The 18,660-nt window shown below is 41.5% G+C and overlaps 1 long non-coding RNA gene across 1 annotated transcript in view; it reads right to left on the bottom strand.

Moving 5' to 3' along the window:
• Positions 1-13,063: 13,063 nt before the first annotated feature.
• The window catches only part of LOC110324156, a 34,905-nt gene continuing 29,308 nt past the window's right edge, over positions 13,064-18,660 (bottom strand). The window contains exons 2-3 of the long non-coding RNA XR_002380672.1: positions 18,496-18,592; positions 13,064-13,314 (exon numbers count right to left, since the gene is read on the bottom strand). This is a non-coding gene — a long non-coding RNA (uncharacterized LOC110324156). The remainder of the gene's footprint in view (positions 13,315-18,495; positions 18,593-18,660) is intronic.

Below are 18,660 nucleotides of genomic sequence, written 5' to 3' on the forward strand. Positions count from 1 at the left end.
TAGTGGGAAATCTCTAAGCCAATGGGAGACCCTGTACGCAGGTACAAGAATACATACACACCCCATTCACATAAACCCACATGATCTCACACACACACAAAGATACTGCTTATGTCTTGCATACCACATGTTCTTTAACTCAGCTATTGTATAGAGTGCAACAATAAATTCATATTAATTGATATCTATCTGGTGTGTTGATTTTTTAAAAGTCCTCAGTCCTCAGGTACATGTCCAGGAGTTGTATAGCTGGACCATATGACAGCTCTATTTTTAGATTTTTGAAGGATCTCCACACTGATTTCCATATCAGTGTGATTTTCCATATGCTGACATCACCATATCACACGCCCACCAATGGTGAATAAGGGTTCTGCTTTCATCAGAAGCATCTGCTGCCATTTGTTTTCTTAATGACAGGCATGCTGATGGGTGAGGTGGCATCTGAAATGTCCTGTGACTATGTGACTTAATCAGAAAAACATCAACTCCCTCCCCTGCATCTGGCACAACCTCCAGGATCATTCTTTTATAGTATTAAGAAAAAGCACGGGTTTGAGTAGAGTAGGAGTTATCTCCTGAGAGCAAGGCAACCTGGATGACACACATCCCAGATCTGCTCTGCAAACTTTGATGACAAGTGACTTGGCCTCTTGTGTCATCACTTCATGACATGCTGAGTCATTGTTTTCACCTCCTAATTCCCTTTCCTTGGGCTTTGCATGTGTTAATCATCCAAAAGCAGGCACTAGAATGGTGACTGGCCACAGGCATGCGCCACAAGAACCTGATCATACTATTTACTGCACAGAGATCGCTAAGTCTGAAATTAAGACGCTATCAGGCATTGAATTATGCTCAATGTGAAGTCCCATTCAGAGCTTCTGTCATCGGTTTGTCATGAAATTTTAGTCTTCATTTTCAATGCTTCTATTAAAAGGAAACATCTTAGTGGGTATGTCTGGTAAAGAGCCCCCACCCCCACCCTCTATGGCATCCTTGGCATGGATGAGTTTCAAAGGAAGACAGTGGATGAACAAATGCTTGGAAATTAAGGATGTCCAGAATAAAATAAACTGCTTTAATTCCAGACGGGGAGTGTGGGACACTTGTGAGGGTAGAGATAGACTCAGTGTCCCCTCCAGGTCTGAGGGAAGACACTGTAGAATTTTAATTTGCATTTTCCCAATAGGTAAAGATGTTGGATGCTTTTTCACATATTTATTGTCCATTTGCTTATTTATTTTCAGGAACTGCCTACTCAGCTTATTGGATTATTGACTGATTAATTGGGAGATTTGGGGGGCACTATTTAATTTTTGCAGTTTGTTAAATATTGTAGATATCTTTCTGTCTGGTGTTTAATAAAGTGCTTTTTTTCTTTTTTTTCTTCCTTGTTGTTTGTTTTTCCCATTCTATACTTTCCTGATACTGGCGATCACTTCCTTTATCATCCAAAAGGGTTTTTTTTTTTTTTTTTTTTTCAGTGTTTTATGATCCATCCCAAGAGGTAATAGTGATGACCAGAGAACAGGCATGACATTTCAGATATTATAGTAAGAGCAAAATCTGAGACAGAAGCAATTAGTTAAGCTGTACCTCATTGAAGCAAGTTATTTATACTCTATGAAATCGTTATCCAAACAAATGAGTAGCCTGGGCATGGTGGAACAGGCCCATAGTAGCACAGCAACTCTCAATGTAGAGGCAGGAGGGCCACAAGTTCAAGACTAACCTAGGTTACAGAATGAGTGCAACAGTAGTCTGGAAAACTTAGTGAAACTTAGCCTGGAAAACCCTATCTTAAAAAGAAAAAACAACCTGGAGATACAGTTCAGTGGTGACTTTCTTATCTGGCACCCAGTAGGTCCTATATCCAACTCCTAACACTGATAGATAGAGGGAGAATGGGAGAAAGAGGAAGGGACAGAGAGAGAATATACAAACCACACATTTGGAATAAAATATTTACAAAATAAATACCCAATAGAATATACTTCTATAAAGAATGAAAAGGAAATATTGGGTCAGGAAGATTTAAAATAGGGTGCCAGAGCTAACAATAACATTGAAGGACTTTTGAAGAATATAATATAGAAACACACTACCATAGAAGCTTAAACACACACACACTCACACACACACACACACACACACACACACACACACACACACAGAGAGAGAGAGAGAGAGAGAGAGAGAGAGAGAGAGAGAGAGATAGATAGACAGACAGACAGACAGACAGACTCTAGGATCATTGCAGAAAAGGGAGCAGAGTAAATTATGGGACTGAGACTGTGGATGACTAAAAGAGAACATTACCTTCTGGAGGCAGCTACATATATGAACTCGCAGTGGTTATGACAACATGTAAAAGTCTGTGCAAGCCCAATGCAGTCCAAATCCTATCATAGAGAGAGGAGTTAGGCACACAGACCTACCCATAGATATCAAGCTATTGATCATGTTTATCTTCTGGAAAAGTGAGAGATGATTTTCTTTAAGTGCATACTCCCTGTACACTTATACAGTTCAGTCAGCCATGCTCCAAAGGAAGACCCCCCCCCCCCAAGAATAGTTGGGAGGCACTATTGGTCTTGAAGGATTTCAAAAAGAAAAAGAAAAAAAAAAAGACACACATTAGGTGGATAGGAAAGGAGGGTGGATTGAGGAATACTTTGGGGAGGAAATGTCTATTACCAAAGCATGTTGTATGAAACTCTGAAAGAACTGATAAAAAGACTTGAGAAAAGAAATAACTCATAAAGAACTCTCTGAAGCATACACAAACCTCTGAAATGCAATGATATACTAAGAAACTACTCAATGAAAGAACATGTCGAAGTATTTAAGGAACAACTTACTGAAGACATGGAAGTGGTAAATAATCATGAAAAGATGTACACCAGGAAAAAATGCAAATCAGAACAAAAGGAAGATACTATTCTCTCTGCATCAAAGCCCAGAACGCTACCCAACTCAAAATGGAGAGATGTAAAGCAACAGTAACTGTCTTCCTTGTTGATGGGAATTTGAAATGGTGCCATCACCTGGGGAGATAGTTGGATTTTCTTTTTTTAGAAAACTATGTGCACTTTTAACTGTGGGACTTCACAATCTCACTCTTGGCATTGACAATAAATTGAACATATAGGTCTCACAGAATCCTGCACATATTTGTATGTATTCATGGTTATCCAGACTTGGAAATGACCCAGACAGAAGTCCTTGATTAAAAGATAAACAGACTAGTACACAGAGACATTAAATATTATTTTAGATTAAAAATAAATGAGTTATCACACAGTGTCAGACAGGAAGAAGATTAAATGTACATTACTAACTGAAATAAGAATGTCTGTAGTGGCTGTGTATTATAGGATTCTGACTATATGGCATTGTGGAAAAGGAAAATCTGTGGGGACAATGGAAAGGCTCATGGTTTTCAGAGATGGAGAAAAAGAATAGATAGGAAGAAGCTGGAGCACAGGTCTTCAGGGCTGTCAAACTCTGCCATGTGGTATTGTGATGGTGTGTACTTGACATTATCTGTCTCAGTTACTTTCCTATTGCTATGATAAAACACCATAACCAAGGTAACACATAAGAAAACATTTAATCTGGTGCTCATGATTTCAAAGCGTTAAAACCAACGATGTGAGCAGCATATAGCTCACATCTGCATCCTCAAGCACAAGGCAAAGAGAGTTAACTGGAATGATCTGGGCTCGAAGCTTCAAAGCCCATCCCTGGTGACATATCTTCTCCAAAAGAGTGATGCCTCCTAATCCTTCTCAAACAGTTCCACCAACTGAGACTAAGTATTCAAACAAATGAACCTATGGGGGTCATTCTCATTCAAGCCACCACATTATCTATTTGTCAAAAGCAATAAGATAAATAGATTGGAGAGGAGCCTAATGATGTGTTAATATAGGTTATTCAATTGCAACAAATTCACTGCTGTGGTGGTAGACTCCCTGATCTCAGAAGATTTCAGGGTTCTATACTTTCCAATTTTCTGAGACCCTAAATTTGCTCTGAAATAATTCGTTTTTTCAAGTAGAACGTAGCAGGTACAGATGGATGACAGTTATGGTTTATGGACACAAGACAGCAAGTAGGACCTTACATTTGATAGCAAAACTGATTTCAAGGATAGAATACAGATATTGACAGGGCTGCACTTGTGAAATTGAACCAGAGTACTCAGAAATAGAATATGGAAATGCGAATGGACTCCTGAGCTCTTAGAACTCTTGCTCACTTGGAATCCTTAGACCTTTTGAGCTTCATTAGCATAGAGGAGTGTCTTAGTTAGGGTTTTACTGTTGTGAGAAGATACCATGACCCAAGCTAGTCTTATAAGGACAACATTTAGTTGGGGCTGGCCTACAGTTTCAAAGGTTCAGTCCATTATCATCAAGGTGGGAGCATGGCAGTGTCCAGCCATGGGGCTAGGGGTGCTGAGAGTTCCACCTCTTGTTCTGAAGTCAGTTAGGAGAACACAGGCTCTGAGGCAGCTAGGAGGAGAGTATTAAAGCCCACACCCACAGTGGCACACCTATTCTAACAAGGTCAGAGCTGCTCTAACAATTTCTTAATAGTGCCACTCCCTGGGCCAACCCTATACAAACCATCACAAAGAGTAACAAGTTTACTAATATAAGAGCAGCTGAAGAAAGCAGTGTACTTTCAAAGTTAGAGTGCATACCATGCTCATAAGTTTATTAACATTCTCTATTACATTAATGTAGATAATTATCAAAGGGGGAAATGACATGCTGTACACAATCATATTCAAGTATTAAAAGAAATGTGGTTAGAGATTTAGGAATTTTTCCAGAGTCTTCTTTTCTTTTTATTTTGTATTGCATTCTAGCTACCTCCAACGGGCTTGAAGCTATCTGGTGGAAGTTGATATTCTCCCTTACTGACTTACAAGCCTTTTCCCACATCAGAGTCTAGGAAAAGTAATTTTTACTAATAGAAGTGAAAAACCAATGGGAATCCTGTGTTCAGATGTGTTCAGATATTTGCCGCCATATTTGGTATCAAGAAAGCTTGCTCTCTAGCAATTCGGGCTGCCTAACCTGTTAGGGCTCCAGAATGCTTCTGCCTCTCTGGAAAAAACATCACGAAAGGCAGGTTGTTGTTAGCTTTAGTTATCAACACAACCTAGAATCACCTGGGAAGAGAATCTTAATGAAGGATTGTCTATATTGAATTGACAAAATGGGTACACATTAAAAGAGGGATTGGGAAAGAAGGGTGGAGAACAAACAGGGAGGTTGTAAGGTTAAATTCTGGGCTAAGTAAGCCCTTCCTTTCAACCTTCTGCTTCATGGACCTACAGTGAGGACACCTTACCTCTTAGACTGTTAGAGGTGTCCATGTAGAGAAGTATCTGCAAGGCACTTCTTGTAGAACTGTTGCCCTAGACTAGGATTTCTGTCTCTGTCTCTGCCTCTTCCAGGCCACCATTTCCTAAACTACATCTGAATGAATGTAAACCTTTGATAATCTTAAAAGTCCCCACCACCCTGTCCAGGCAGTACTAATTCTGTCATGTACCTTTCACTATTGTTGCTAAATATTAATTCTGGAGGAATTGATCAAAATTATTACCTCATATAGGATGGCAATTATTACAGAATTTCATTATATTATTATAATATTTCATAAAGTAGTGACTATGTTGAGTTCTTCCTGAGGGGTTTTGTGAGCAGGATATCTCTCAAGAGACATGCAGACATTTACTTAGCAGAGGAAAACAAACACTCTGAAGAGAGATTGGAGTGGGCTGCCCCAAATAAAGAACAACCCAGTAAATTCTGTATTTCTTATCAGTATTTATAAAGATGTAAACTATTACTTGTGTACGGCAACCCTTTACCTCTAAATTTTGGTAGACCAGATCTCCCTTTGATGATATTTTTTTCCCCATGATCTCCAAAAAAAGGACAGGTGAAAAAAACACAATGCAAGTGATATTATAATGTAGATGTTAGCTCTTCTGAGGATGTAGTGCACATGGGCAGATGAATTCCCTACTGCTTTGACTTCTGATATACTAAGAACAGGATATCTATAGCCTCAAGGATGCTTTAAGGAAAGACACAGATGCAGTTTTCCTCATCTCTACTTCCTTGTAGAATTGGTATTAGTGGGAGCCCATTCCTTTCTCTTAGGAAACAAAGGAACATAAAGAAGAGCAGGAAACCAGAACGTTACAAGACCTGTGTTTCCAACAGCCCTCCAGGACCAAGCCTGAAATGGCTCATGAGCAACTGAAGTCAGTCCTAAACTATGGTCACGGTCTCTTCTAGCTAGCCAGCAACACCCATGCAGTCGCATTCAGTGAAAGAAGCGTGTATTGAGACTAAGGAGACTGAAGCAATTACACATGATGCTACATCATGAAAAATTGCAGTTCAACTTCAGTTGCCTTCCTCCAGAGCATCCTGCTAGTTTACAGCCCCCTGCTAGTTTGCAGTAAGGATGGTATTGTACTCACCACTTCCCATTCTGGTGCTAGAGCCTCTAACACCGAGAACCAGACTGTTAGCTAACATTGTACAGAATTTCAGTCTCTGAGCCAGTCTCCCCAGTACATTCCTCCTGACATGTAACCCACAAAGGGAATCACAGATTGAAGTGTTCAGATTCTGAACTCAGGCTTGAAAATTACGAGAAGACTTGAAAAAGTCTTCGAGAAATTTCTGTAGTCATCTATGTACACTTCTTGATGCGAGAGAGATGGCCCAACAAATGGGAGAAGGAGTCAGTCATCCAAATCAAGCTGACAGTAGTTTATGATAAATTAATGAAGTATGATTCATTTTTATTTTTAAATGTTTGCATTTACAGCCGTCAAACGATATATTTGAGGAATATCGAGTTTGCAAAAAATCTTTATTTCCATATACTCCAATGTAACTCATTGTGTCTGCTATGTTTCTCTATTGATTTTGGGGAGCTCCTGATGGATGTTATATCAAGGAAAATGGCTGCTGGTCACCATGTTCAGTTACCTCACGATGCCACACTTTACATTGCAGGATGTCTTGCTTTGAGTAAGTCACAACCTCTTTCTGGGACACGGCGTTCTTACTGTACAGATGCAAAAGCTAGCCCAGGCCGATAAGACTTCTGTGGTAGCTTCTTTGGTGAGATAGTACTCAGTGCATGTTCTATGTGATGTGCCCCCACTTGCTAAAAAGAGAGTTCATTACCTGGGGTGTCAGAAGCACACTGTTCCAGAGACCAGGTACAAAAGCATTTATTCTGAGACCAACCAACCACCTCACATTATCATAACTAACCAAGTCCAGTGTACCACAGTTAGTGCAATCGTGTTTCTTTAAGCTAGTCAGACCCTTTAACCTCCCAAGGCTTCTCTTCTCATCTGACCACGGGAGATAAGAAGGCATCCCAGAGCTGCCTCTCATGTAGAATAAGATAACATGTATAAATCCTGGGCACAGCAGTTAGCCCCTAGCACAAGCTCCAAAAATGGAAATTCTTCCATCCAGGTCCCAGGGGGTAGAAAGCAAGAAAATATAACAATAAAGGAAAAGGGTTTCAGGGTGGGGGGGGGAGCAAAGATGGATTGCCATTCTTTAAATAAAACCAGGGAGTGAGGTGTGAGAAAGCTAGAGAAACGCGGAGAGTAGGAGAGAGAGGGGAATAGCTACAGGCACTTGGAATGGTGCTGGAAGATTCTCATAAGTAAAAGCTCCTTTTAAAATATTGGAGTTCTTCCATATGGGAAGCTCGGGGAGAGAGGAGAAAAAAATTAAATTAAAGCATCTGAAAGTATATTATAGTTTTATCTCTTTGGCTCTGTGATTTCAGAAATAATATAATTCTATGGAATGCACGCTGCCAGAGGATTTTGCAGAGTAGCGCCCCGACAGAACGGGACCGAATGATGTCAAGGAAGCTTCTAGAACAGTTTTGTTTTATTCATTTACATAAATCACATTTACCGTAGGTGTTTTATTCAAAATAAAGTTTGGGAAAAATAAATTGAACAGATGAACCTAGGCAAACCTGGTGATTTTTTTCACGAGTAGTGTTTGATGATAAAGGCATAAAAGCATAATGTGGTATCATTTCACTGAGGCACAATATGGATCACCCATATGGAGCAGAAGCCGATAATGCTGCAGAGAGGCAAAAATAAACAGAGCAGATGCACTTGCAAAATCAAGTCTTCACCCACCCCTGAATTACCTGCTTGGTGTTGAAGAAGTTTCTACAGAACTCAAAACTGGCTTTGAGTCACCTTCCCACAGGGACTCGCAGGAAGCCTTACATGACAAGAGACAGGAAGAGGTACCCTAAAGTATCACATGGCTCCCGAGGGAGGTAGAACTGGAACTTGCTGGCTCCAAACTACAAGCCACATGGAAGCCTCAGCCCTCAGTTTGGGAGTTCCAACCCCAGTTCTTCTTGTTGCCAGGCAAGTTCCACCCTGGATCTGTAAGTTCCTCAAAGGCAAAGTCACAGAAGAGTAAGGACTGAATAGGACTGATGAAAAGCTCAGGCAATAAAGTACCAAGGAAGGAAAGTGATCTACAGAGCTGGCGCATCAGAGGCAGGAGACTAGCCGAAGTGGCTTGTTAGGGAGACTTTCTAGTGGCTTGTTAGCATGCTTCAGGATACCCTTACTTTCACAAGGAGGTAAGGTATTTGGCGAACCCACGTGTATTATTTAATAAAGATCCCATAGAGAATCCTAACATGCCCAAGTGTAGGCCAGCCTTAGTCTCAGAAAACTAACAACATGCATACAGAACATCCCAGTCCTTCCTCCTGTTCAATCCTAGTTACCTGTTCAATCAAGCTACCCTGTGAGGACTACAAGAGGGTGAAGAAGTGTCACTGAGCAGACAGACAGATTGTGTCATCCTTGGATGGTGCTTGGGTCAGCCAGGATTGGAAACACCTTGCTCGACACCACGCCGGTGATCACTTCCACACTGACATCTTTCTTATTTCATCAGCCATGCGTCCTGAAGCCTGTGCCTGGAGTGTGGCTACCGAGAGAACAGGTGAGACTGAAGTAGTGGTGGGTAGCAAAGGATAAGCCACTGCCCGTAATACATAAGGTTTCGAGCTCTTGGCCAGTGGTCTAGTGTTAAGACGAGTGCGGTGTGTTGTATTTTAGTCTTCTATGCAGTCTCACCCCCAGAGGACCATTCAGTGATCCCGGGAAGGTCTAAGGCCTCTAGAGGATCTTAGATTACCATTTTAAGGCACCCTTTGGGGATGAGCTCCCCTCAGGCCTCCCTTTACCCAGACCTGCCATCTCTCCAAAAAGGAAGTGGTTCCCCTATCATGTGGAAAACCCATCAACTGTTCACTTTACTGGAGTTCTTCAGCGTCCCTTTGCACATCCTGCAAAAGGTGTGTGGTAATTGTCTTTCCTAGAGGAAGTCATGGCTGACTACTTCAGAAAGAAGGAGGCAGGTATGAATTCAGCCCCACAGCAACGGGACTCAGAGAAGCTGGAGGTCAAGGGAAACCTGGAACAGACAGGAAATATTCTGTCTTGCCCATAGTAAACCTGGTCACATGGTCAACAGCTGGAATATACCACCCATGGCCCCTGATGTCATCAAGTAGACACTCATCTGCTCTGTTCCTAAAGCAGCCAGGAAAAAAAATAGCGTCCCACGTCCCACACACTCCAGCTGTCCCTGACATCCAGTGCTCAGTGATTTTTTTTTTTTTCTAAAAATAAAATGAAATAAAGTCATCACTTTTCCAATCAACATAAGCACTTGTTTCATCAAGAATGGGTAGTACAGGAGCCATCATCCCAAAACTATGTGGGCTTGTCCAAAGTCATGACATTCTGGGCGTTCAGTGGCATCTTCATACAGGGAGATGCTGGCCCGAAGTGGAAGGAGGAGCTGTGCACGCACCTGTACGAGTTGTGTGCTCACCTGGAGAGAGGTTACTTTGACATCTGAGTCCCATGTGGCCACTGTGCGTGGGGAATGATCATCTCTTGCCTCCTGGCTCAGTTTATCTTGAGTCACATTCTGTGTTCTGTTCCTTCTAATCTGATCCTCAAGCACCTCATCTAGAATGTGGACATATGTCAGTTTTCAAGAATAGAACAGACAGCTATTTGCAGACATGCAGCCTTTGGGTACATCGGCATCATCTTCAGCCAACTTTGAGTTTAGAGGAATCACTTCCCCTTGGACTTCAAGTTGGAGAACAGAAATGACAAAAGAGAGTCTGTTACTGAGCGGGAAGGAAGTATCTTGCTTGCCCATCCACCATGGCAAGTGGAACCTGCCCCTTCCCCAACTTACCCTTCCCACCCTCTTAACAGTTCTCCCTGAATATGACCTGCCATGCACAGATGCCCAAAGTGTGTGCCAAGAGAACTGCTGTTCATGAGTCATTTCCACCAGGAGATTCTTCTGAAATCAGTAAGATTGTGCAGATATGACTATAGACAGTGAGTTAGTGAGATGGTAGGGACATGGCATCCAGGGTCTCCTCTACCAGCACATTTATGTTTATTTGCTTTAAAAAACTGCACAGCACAAGTCAGGTACCAAACACTATTCAAAGCAGCTTGCACAAACAAGCTCTGTGAATGCCGCTACTTGCTGTAACTTTTCCACAGAAAGTGTAAACTGAGACAAGCGGAAACAACACAGAGCATAGATGATATAACCAGCACCCAACCAAGGCACATGTCTCCAGAGTTCTAGTTCTCTGTGGGTGCACAACAAACATTGTCAGGGCAGGGGAGGCACTCACTCACATCTCATGCACATAGCCCATCCTTGTCCCTGGTTGTGCAATTGAGTTTCTCTTTATAAAGAGCAACAATGTTCACAGGAACATGGCAGCACAAACAAATGTTGAAGTAACTGGTCACCTTGAGGCCAGTTCCAAGAAGGACCATCATGCCAGTGCATAATTGAGTCAGAGCATGCTGTGACTTGGGGACAGTATAGAAGACTGGATAGCTATCAAAAAGCCTGCTTCACAAATACATAAACTGATGGCCAAGGATTCATGGCCTGACACCATATTAGCTGAACAAAACAGTATTTTAGGAAATCAACAACTTCACGTGTTAATTTTCTGGGTCAATGTTAAACGAGTGATCCCAAAACCAGTGCATCTGAACAGGTCTGGACCTTCTGTCCAGGAATCTCCTAAAAACAGAAGGTCCAGGGCAAGCCTGGTTAAATTGATCCTCTGAAAGAAAAGATCCTCTTGGCTGCTTCATTGCCCCATTCAGACAAGAAGCAGAGACATGGACCAAACGATCATGACACACATGCTTAGACCCTAGGACCTGTGAACATAGGCACTCACAAAGCTACCTACAAGCCAGGGAGCAGACATTCTTCTCTAATTCAGAACTATGCAAAGGACACAGAAGACACGCTTGATTCTGGAGGGTCAGAATGACAGGATGGCTGGCCCCTGGTCAAATGAGCTACACGGTACTGTCCTTTAGAGCCTCCACTGGCACATGGGTGGTAGTACCTGCCTGATTGTCTCAGATATTCAGACCATCCGGAGAGGACCTCCAGAGGAGCTTCTGCACTCAGAAAGCTCTCTTGAATTCTGAATCCTTCAGAATTTCCCTTGGCAGAGAGTATGGGCAACTTAAAATTTGGTTAGCAACTGTTAATAATCATCTTACACATTACCTAGCAAGGAAAAAATGATATTCTCCTCGGGGAGAGGCACTGGATTCTCCACACTCACTTCTGTATTAATAAAGCACTGCTCTCACTATTTCCCTGAAGATTTTAAGAGCTATTGTTCAGATTAAACATGGTCAGGACTTTGGTGCCATCTTATAAACTACAAAGTACTGCAAACCTGTGACAGGCTGTAGTAGTCTTTCCCAACATGTTTTGAGAATTAATTGGCTATGGAACTGCCTCAGTAGGGATGAACCTGGAAATATCTTTGTAGTACTGTGCTGGAAATACGCCAAGCACTTAAAGGCCTTTGTACACAGGGTTTTGTGAGGAACAAATTAAGTGGGCATCCTTGGGGCTTTTATGAACTACCAACTGTATACAAACACATCTCCAGAAATCTCAGGGAGAAAGGGACTAGTGGAATGATAGTAGCATGTTCATCGAAAGCTTTAAGCTGATGGGGATGTGGTTGATGTGACCGTTGGCTGATCTGAATTCACATCTCCATTCTTCACAGCCAAACATCAATGAGTGAGCCATCTCCCCACACTTTCTGTTCTTCCTGATGTACTAAGTCATCAGTAGTTGTAAGTAGTTACATCGATAGAACACAGGCTACTTTAGGATGCTGTTACCCCGAGCAACTTGCCCCAGGTCTGTGCCTATCATCCAGTGTTCTAGGTGGGCTGGCCACATACACCTGACATTGTACAGTTCTCTTCAGGAAGTCTCTGAGTCCAATTGCAATGATGATTTTGCTATAACAATCCCAGTCTCCTGAACTGGGCAGTTGATGAAAATTGTATAAGGATATGCATTTCCCACAGGGTTTCCTAGAGCAGAATAAATGGTGACAGATGGAGGATCACACATGTTCCTGGGCAGCTGATATCCTGAGGGTCTTAGGAACACCCATGTACCCAGGAGAAGAGCTTCATGTTGTAAGGGAAGAGTGTCAAGGGACAACATCCTTGCTACCCACACTCTTTTGGTATGTTCTTGTTCCTTTCCTCCATGTCCCCCTCCCCTGTTTTCCTGAGGATTGGCTCTAAGTATCCTGGCCTGCCTCCTCTTCTCTCATGAATCTTTACAAATCTTGAAACACTTTGTTAAGGACTATCTGTTCATCTCAAAAGCTCCTACTGCCCCAATATATGGTTACTCTTTAATTTTATTGTACCTTCGAAAGTATTTTAACAAACATGAAGCTCTAAAATTACTCAAGTCTCAATTATCATAATACTACTAAAATAATCCACCAGGGACAATAAAAACAAGTTCCTTTAAGGATGCTTAAATGTAAATGAGTAGTCTGCAGAGTTGTTGTCAAGATGAGTTTTGTTTCTTGTTTTAGTTATTAATCTGGTAGAGGAGTGTGCTGAGTCCCTCCCAAGTTTGCAGACAATGCTAAAAATGTCATGGAACAGAAGACATCAGGCTGATGGGTAGACGGCAGCAGGAAGATTGCTTAAGGCGGGCTGTGGGTGGAAGTGGCAGATGAGCTTCAGTGTGGGAAAGTGCAAAGAAGTGCATTGTGGGAACATGAGGTCCAGATAATTCTTTCCTGGATGGTAGAGGACTGGCTTCTGGTGGACAATGTCAAGTCATCAAGAACCTTGAAGGGAACATGTAGATACAAAGACTACATTCACTCTAGTTCATAGTGTACACAAAACTGTGTTTTAAAAAATTACCAGACAGGAACAGGTTAATGGTTCAGTTACAGTTACATGGGTGCCTAACAGTGAGGCAATTTGACTTTGTGACCTGCAGTATGAAATCTATAAGGACAATCCCCCATGTAACCCACTTTGTCCTGTCTTTATGCACTGTTTTAAACATGAGTGCTGACTTCTGTGTAGTGTGGGAAATCCTTCAGCAAGGACAGACAGCGAGGGGGAGGTTATGTAAGCTGGGGATGTGAATTCAGCACAGCCTTTGCCTCTGGGTACTGTTGAGCATGTTCACTGTCTCTGTCCAGGAAGTTAGATTTCATTGTTCAACACAGATTTGCTTCTTTTGGAGAGAAACGAGAGAACATTTTGCTTTATTTATTTTTCGTGGTTCCTTAAAAATTCATGAATTTCATAACTGCTCTCTTCCACCCCTGTTAATTTCAAGGAATGGGAAGCAAAGCGTCAGTTCTGGAATTCTCTTGAAAAGAGTTTAAGGCACCATAAAGAAAAAAGTGAAGTATTGACAATCAGACTATTGGCATATTCCAAACTGAACCAAACAGATAGTGCCCAGCCAACAGCTAGTGCTGCAAACCACAGTTATCACAATCGCATGGACTCACAGATTATCATGTGATCCTCCATGTCCCAACATGGAACATGCGTTACAGTTACTGCAGTTGTATGGACTCCCAGACATGCATGCCCTCCTCCTTGTGCCGGTATGGAACACACCAGGTGGTTCAGCAAGGCCCATTCTCACTCACGTCCCTGACTTCAATCCTGCACCACCCAAGATGGTGTAACACTCAACTGGTTTTCCCGTTTGTGTCTATGGCAAGGCTGCAGAAACAGCCTTGAAGCATTTTCTCCCTTGAGCTGACGGGATTGGTCTAGCCTCATGCAGAGTATTTCTGCCCAAGAGACTCCGAGAGAGAGAGGCTACTTTGAATTTTCTCAAGTTGTCCCAGTAAATGGAATTATGATCCAATACATCACAGGAAGTCAGCTTAAATGTATGACTAGGGATCAGACATAACTTCTAATCTAATAAAATAAATAGTTGTCACTGGGGTATGAGGCCAAATATTTCAGGACAAGCATTGCTTTCTTTATTATAAAAAGCTGTGTACTATTTTTATTTTTAAGACTACTCATAGGAATAGGAGGGTGGGATAAACCCTTGAGTCAGTTTGCTCAAATACTCTGCATGAGGCTAGACCAATCCTGTCAGCTCAAGGGAGAAAATGCTTCAAGGCTGTTTCTGCAGCCTTGCTACAGACACAAATGGGAAAAAACAGAATATGTTAACACAGGGAAAGCTATTTCAAGAAAATAATAGATTGGAGATTACAACAGGGGTAATCTTATGAATCCCTACCTATTATATTCATTACTAAAGTTTCTCCAAGCTAGGACAAGGCATTCACTATCATTTCTCAAACAAAAAATAGTCAAATGCAAATACCAACATTTCCTTACTGGAGCAAAGACAAGTTTTACCATATATATATATATCTGTATGGTAAATGCTTGTTTAAAAATTCAGTCAACTTGAATATGTCACTAGGTCATCTCTAGTCTTCTGGAAGCAGGCAATTCTGTTGTCTGAAGTTGGTGACTATATGGTAAGTGAGGGATATTATGGGTCTAAGATATGTGACTTGAGGTATTTACATTAAAATGAACAATATATAAGAATATAGATAGATATAGCTTATTTTGATATAGACACTACTGTATAATGTCATTCAAAGTAAACAGGAGCTCTTGGATTTTATCTAATCTAAACATCTGTGGTCAAAGAAACTTAAAACACACACCCAGTTCATGGAGACATCCGAACTCCTAAGTCACAATATCACCCTGTATGTTAGTGATTTTGGTTAGTGATTTTCTCCAGAAAACACCTCACAGATTTGGATTCAAGTTTGCCTATTGCTCCCTAGGTAAGAATGTGAATGCAGGGACCGGAGAGATGGCTTTAGTAATGAGGAATGTGTACCTCTCTTGCCGAGGACCCAAGTTCTATTCCCAGTATCCATTCCTGAGGCTCACAGCTGCTTATATCTGCAGCTTCATGGATATCTGATGCCATCTTCTGGCCTCTACAAGTATCCGTGCTTGTGCACACATACACAGACCAAAATATACACATAATTTTAAAATACTAGAAATAAATCTAAAAATACAGAATTTAAACCTTAAGCTTGGTAGTATAGATTACAACGATAAATTTCCACAGCAAGGAATAAATACTTGCTCTTCATGTAACCTGCTGGACTCATTTCTTTCACCAGGCAGATAGGCAGTCAGTCTACATTTTATTCCTTTACTCTGAAAAATCACAAAATTTGGAACAAGTGGCCTTGACTATAAACTTGATGAAATAAAAGTAAGAATCTGCCTTCCTCTGGAAATATCAATGAATGTTCTTCCCAACACCATGACCTTCTCATCAAGTCAGTGTTAGACTCAAAATTCCAACACTGCAAAACAATCACCAATCACTTCACTAAACAACAACATCAACAAACCTAAAAAAAAAATATCAAAAAACCCAAAACCCAACTAGCATATATCCTACCGTACTTTGACAGTGCTACTGGACTTCTTGATTTCCCCCCCTCTGAAAGATTACTTGTTTGGATGCAAGTTTCATTTCCTACTTCTCCAGCACCTTTATAGAGTTGACAAATGGACAAATAAATGTTCTTCAATTACTGCTTTGCATAATGTATTATTTGTCAAGTTGAGCTTCAATGTATTTTGATCTGTTGTAGGAGTAAGTGGGTGCTTTTACATGTTTTTGTGGAAAAGGTTTATAAAATAACATTTAAGAAGCCATAGGGATGGTTTACATAGAAACTGAAAAATATACACTATCCAGCTTTGGTTTTTCTCAGTTGGAAACACGCAGTCTTAGACAATGCAATAGTTTAGTCTATGAGTACACCTCTTTGATCCCCATTATTCAAGCTTCCAAGTTTCCTATTTGACCTTCATTTCCTTACTTGTTATGACTTCTCATATAGGTGGCACCTAACATGTCCCTACCTGGTCCATGTCCACCAAACCACTCAGGAGAGCCTGGAAGTATTTGCATGAAGAAAGGATGCTTGGGTTGAGACAGAAAACATGCAGAAGGGTTGACAAAGGAATGCAGTTGAGTTGAAGGTGTTGGTGTGAGCAAAGAGAGAAAATTCACGCATTGAGGGGCAGAACAGAGAAGACTCGACTGCAACTGGATCCATGCAGCAGTTCAGCTCCAAAGGAAGAACCGTTCTTATGCTGAGGAAGATTGGAGACCACTGACATCTTTCAATGTGGAAGAAACATCCACTCGGTACCTTAAAGAAACTGGAAACTCCCCAAAGCCGTTTTAGACTATTTGCTTCATGGGAATTTCCATTCCACCGCTTCACCGCTGACTTCCAGGCCATTCCTCCTGTGTTCTTTCACAGTTGCTTGTTTCTTGAGTGCTCTTTAAATGTCGGTGTTCCCTCCGACTCTGTTCTGCCCTTCTCCGTGCATAATTCGTGGGCAATATAACTCATCCCCATGCTTGATTAACTTCCCGTGTACACACTGGTGACTCCAAAGTTGTGCTTTGCCTAAAACTCCCCTCAAAGGTCGAGACCTTAAATATAAAGTGAGTGAAGTTTTCCGTGATTACCTCTTGTCCTAGGAGGACCTTATGCCTTTTACTTATCCGTAGGAGATGGGTTTTATTCCTGTCTAGTCTCTCATTCTAACCTCTCACTTTCTTGGGCCCTCCTATGCTGGCCATACCAAACTGTCTGACTTCTTGATTGCTGAGCAGATTCCTTGAAGGAGTTTGAGGACTTTCACAGCTGCAAGTGGCACTCATTTGACAGTGTACCCTTCAATGCTTTGAACATTCTCTCTTTCTCTTGTTGCCCTTTCACCTCAAATCAGACACTCTCTTCTCTCTTTGAGGAGTTCGGTGCCTTTTTTTCTGTGCCCAGCATTCAGCTTGCCTCAATCATTACTACTGACTGCAGTTCACAGCCTGGAACCCAGGACAGGTATAAGCTGTCCTAGAGCCTATACCAGTCTTGTTTTTATTGGGTCTTCTTATAGCCTCCTCTACTTAAGAAATAATGAATGAACCAGAAATGAATGTAAGGAGAGAAAGGGGAATGTGCACTGGTCAGTATTTGTAACATCTTTGGGCTGCTGGTTATTGGTTTTATTTTTAATGTCTAATTTAAATGACAGTGTTCTAGGGTTTTTTTTTCCATGAAATTAGTGGATTTGCACTTGTTTTCTCTAGTGATATTAGTTCTGCCACATTAAGCAATTCTATACTATTTCAATATGTTCTCTTTAAATAAGTGCAAAGGAGCTGGGGAGATAATTCAATGGTTAAGAATGATTTCTGCTAGAGGATGGGACATCAATGAGAGGAGAGGCCCTTGGTCCTGAGAGGGTTTGATGCCCCAGGGTAGGGGAACATCAGGACAGGGAAACAGGAGAGGGTGGGTTAGTGAGCAGAGGGAGGGGAGATGGGATAGAGGTTTTCAGAGGGGAAATACGGAAGGGATAAAATTTGAAATGTAAATAAAGAAAATATCTAATGAAAAAAGAAAAAGAAAAGAATGCTTTCTGCTCTTTCAGAGAACTTCTTGCTGCCTGTGAAAAAAATAGTAGCCAGGGCACCCACACCACATTCATCTGAATTCTGTGCTTAGCTCAAGGTGCCTGGGGCAGTTTGTTGCCCACTGAGTCTCTAAAGAACAGATATTTTATCTGATGGCTTGTTTATTGTTTGCTTATACAGGGTATTATGTAGTTCAGGCTGGCTTTGATCTTGCTATGTACAAAAGATTGACCTTGAATCTCCTCCTGTCCCCATCTTTCCAGTGCTAGGATTATAGGTGTACACTGCTACACCCAGATTTTATAGATTGGACCCGGGGGGCTTAGTGCATGTTAAGCAAGTACCCTATCAACTGAGCAAAATCACTTAGTTATGAGCTGAGGTCTTAGGTAGCTTAATCTGAATTCCCAAGCCACAGAAACCATGCTATCATAAATCATAAGTATTAAGCTTGTGGTAACTTATGACTCAGCCATCTAAAGCAAGTGTAACCAACCTTTTACAAGATTCCCCCAGTTTGTACATGGAAACAGACTCTGAGCTTTCATTCTACTAAGTCCCTCCCTCTAGAGAATCCTTGTGGGTTCTGAGCCCTGAAGAGACAGAAGAATATACGTTAGTTTGAAAATATCTTCTGAGGACTGAGCTACCTCTACTAGGA

This window comes from Mus pahari, chromosome 7, assembly GCF_900095145.1.
Source record: "Mus pahari chromosome 7, PAHARI_EIJ_v1.1, whole genome shotgun sequence".
Classification (NCBI taxonomy): domain Eukaryota; kingdom Metazoa; phylum Chordata; class Mammalia; order Rodentia; family Muridae; genus Mus; species Mus pahari.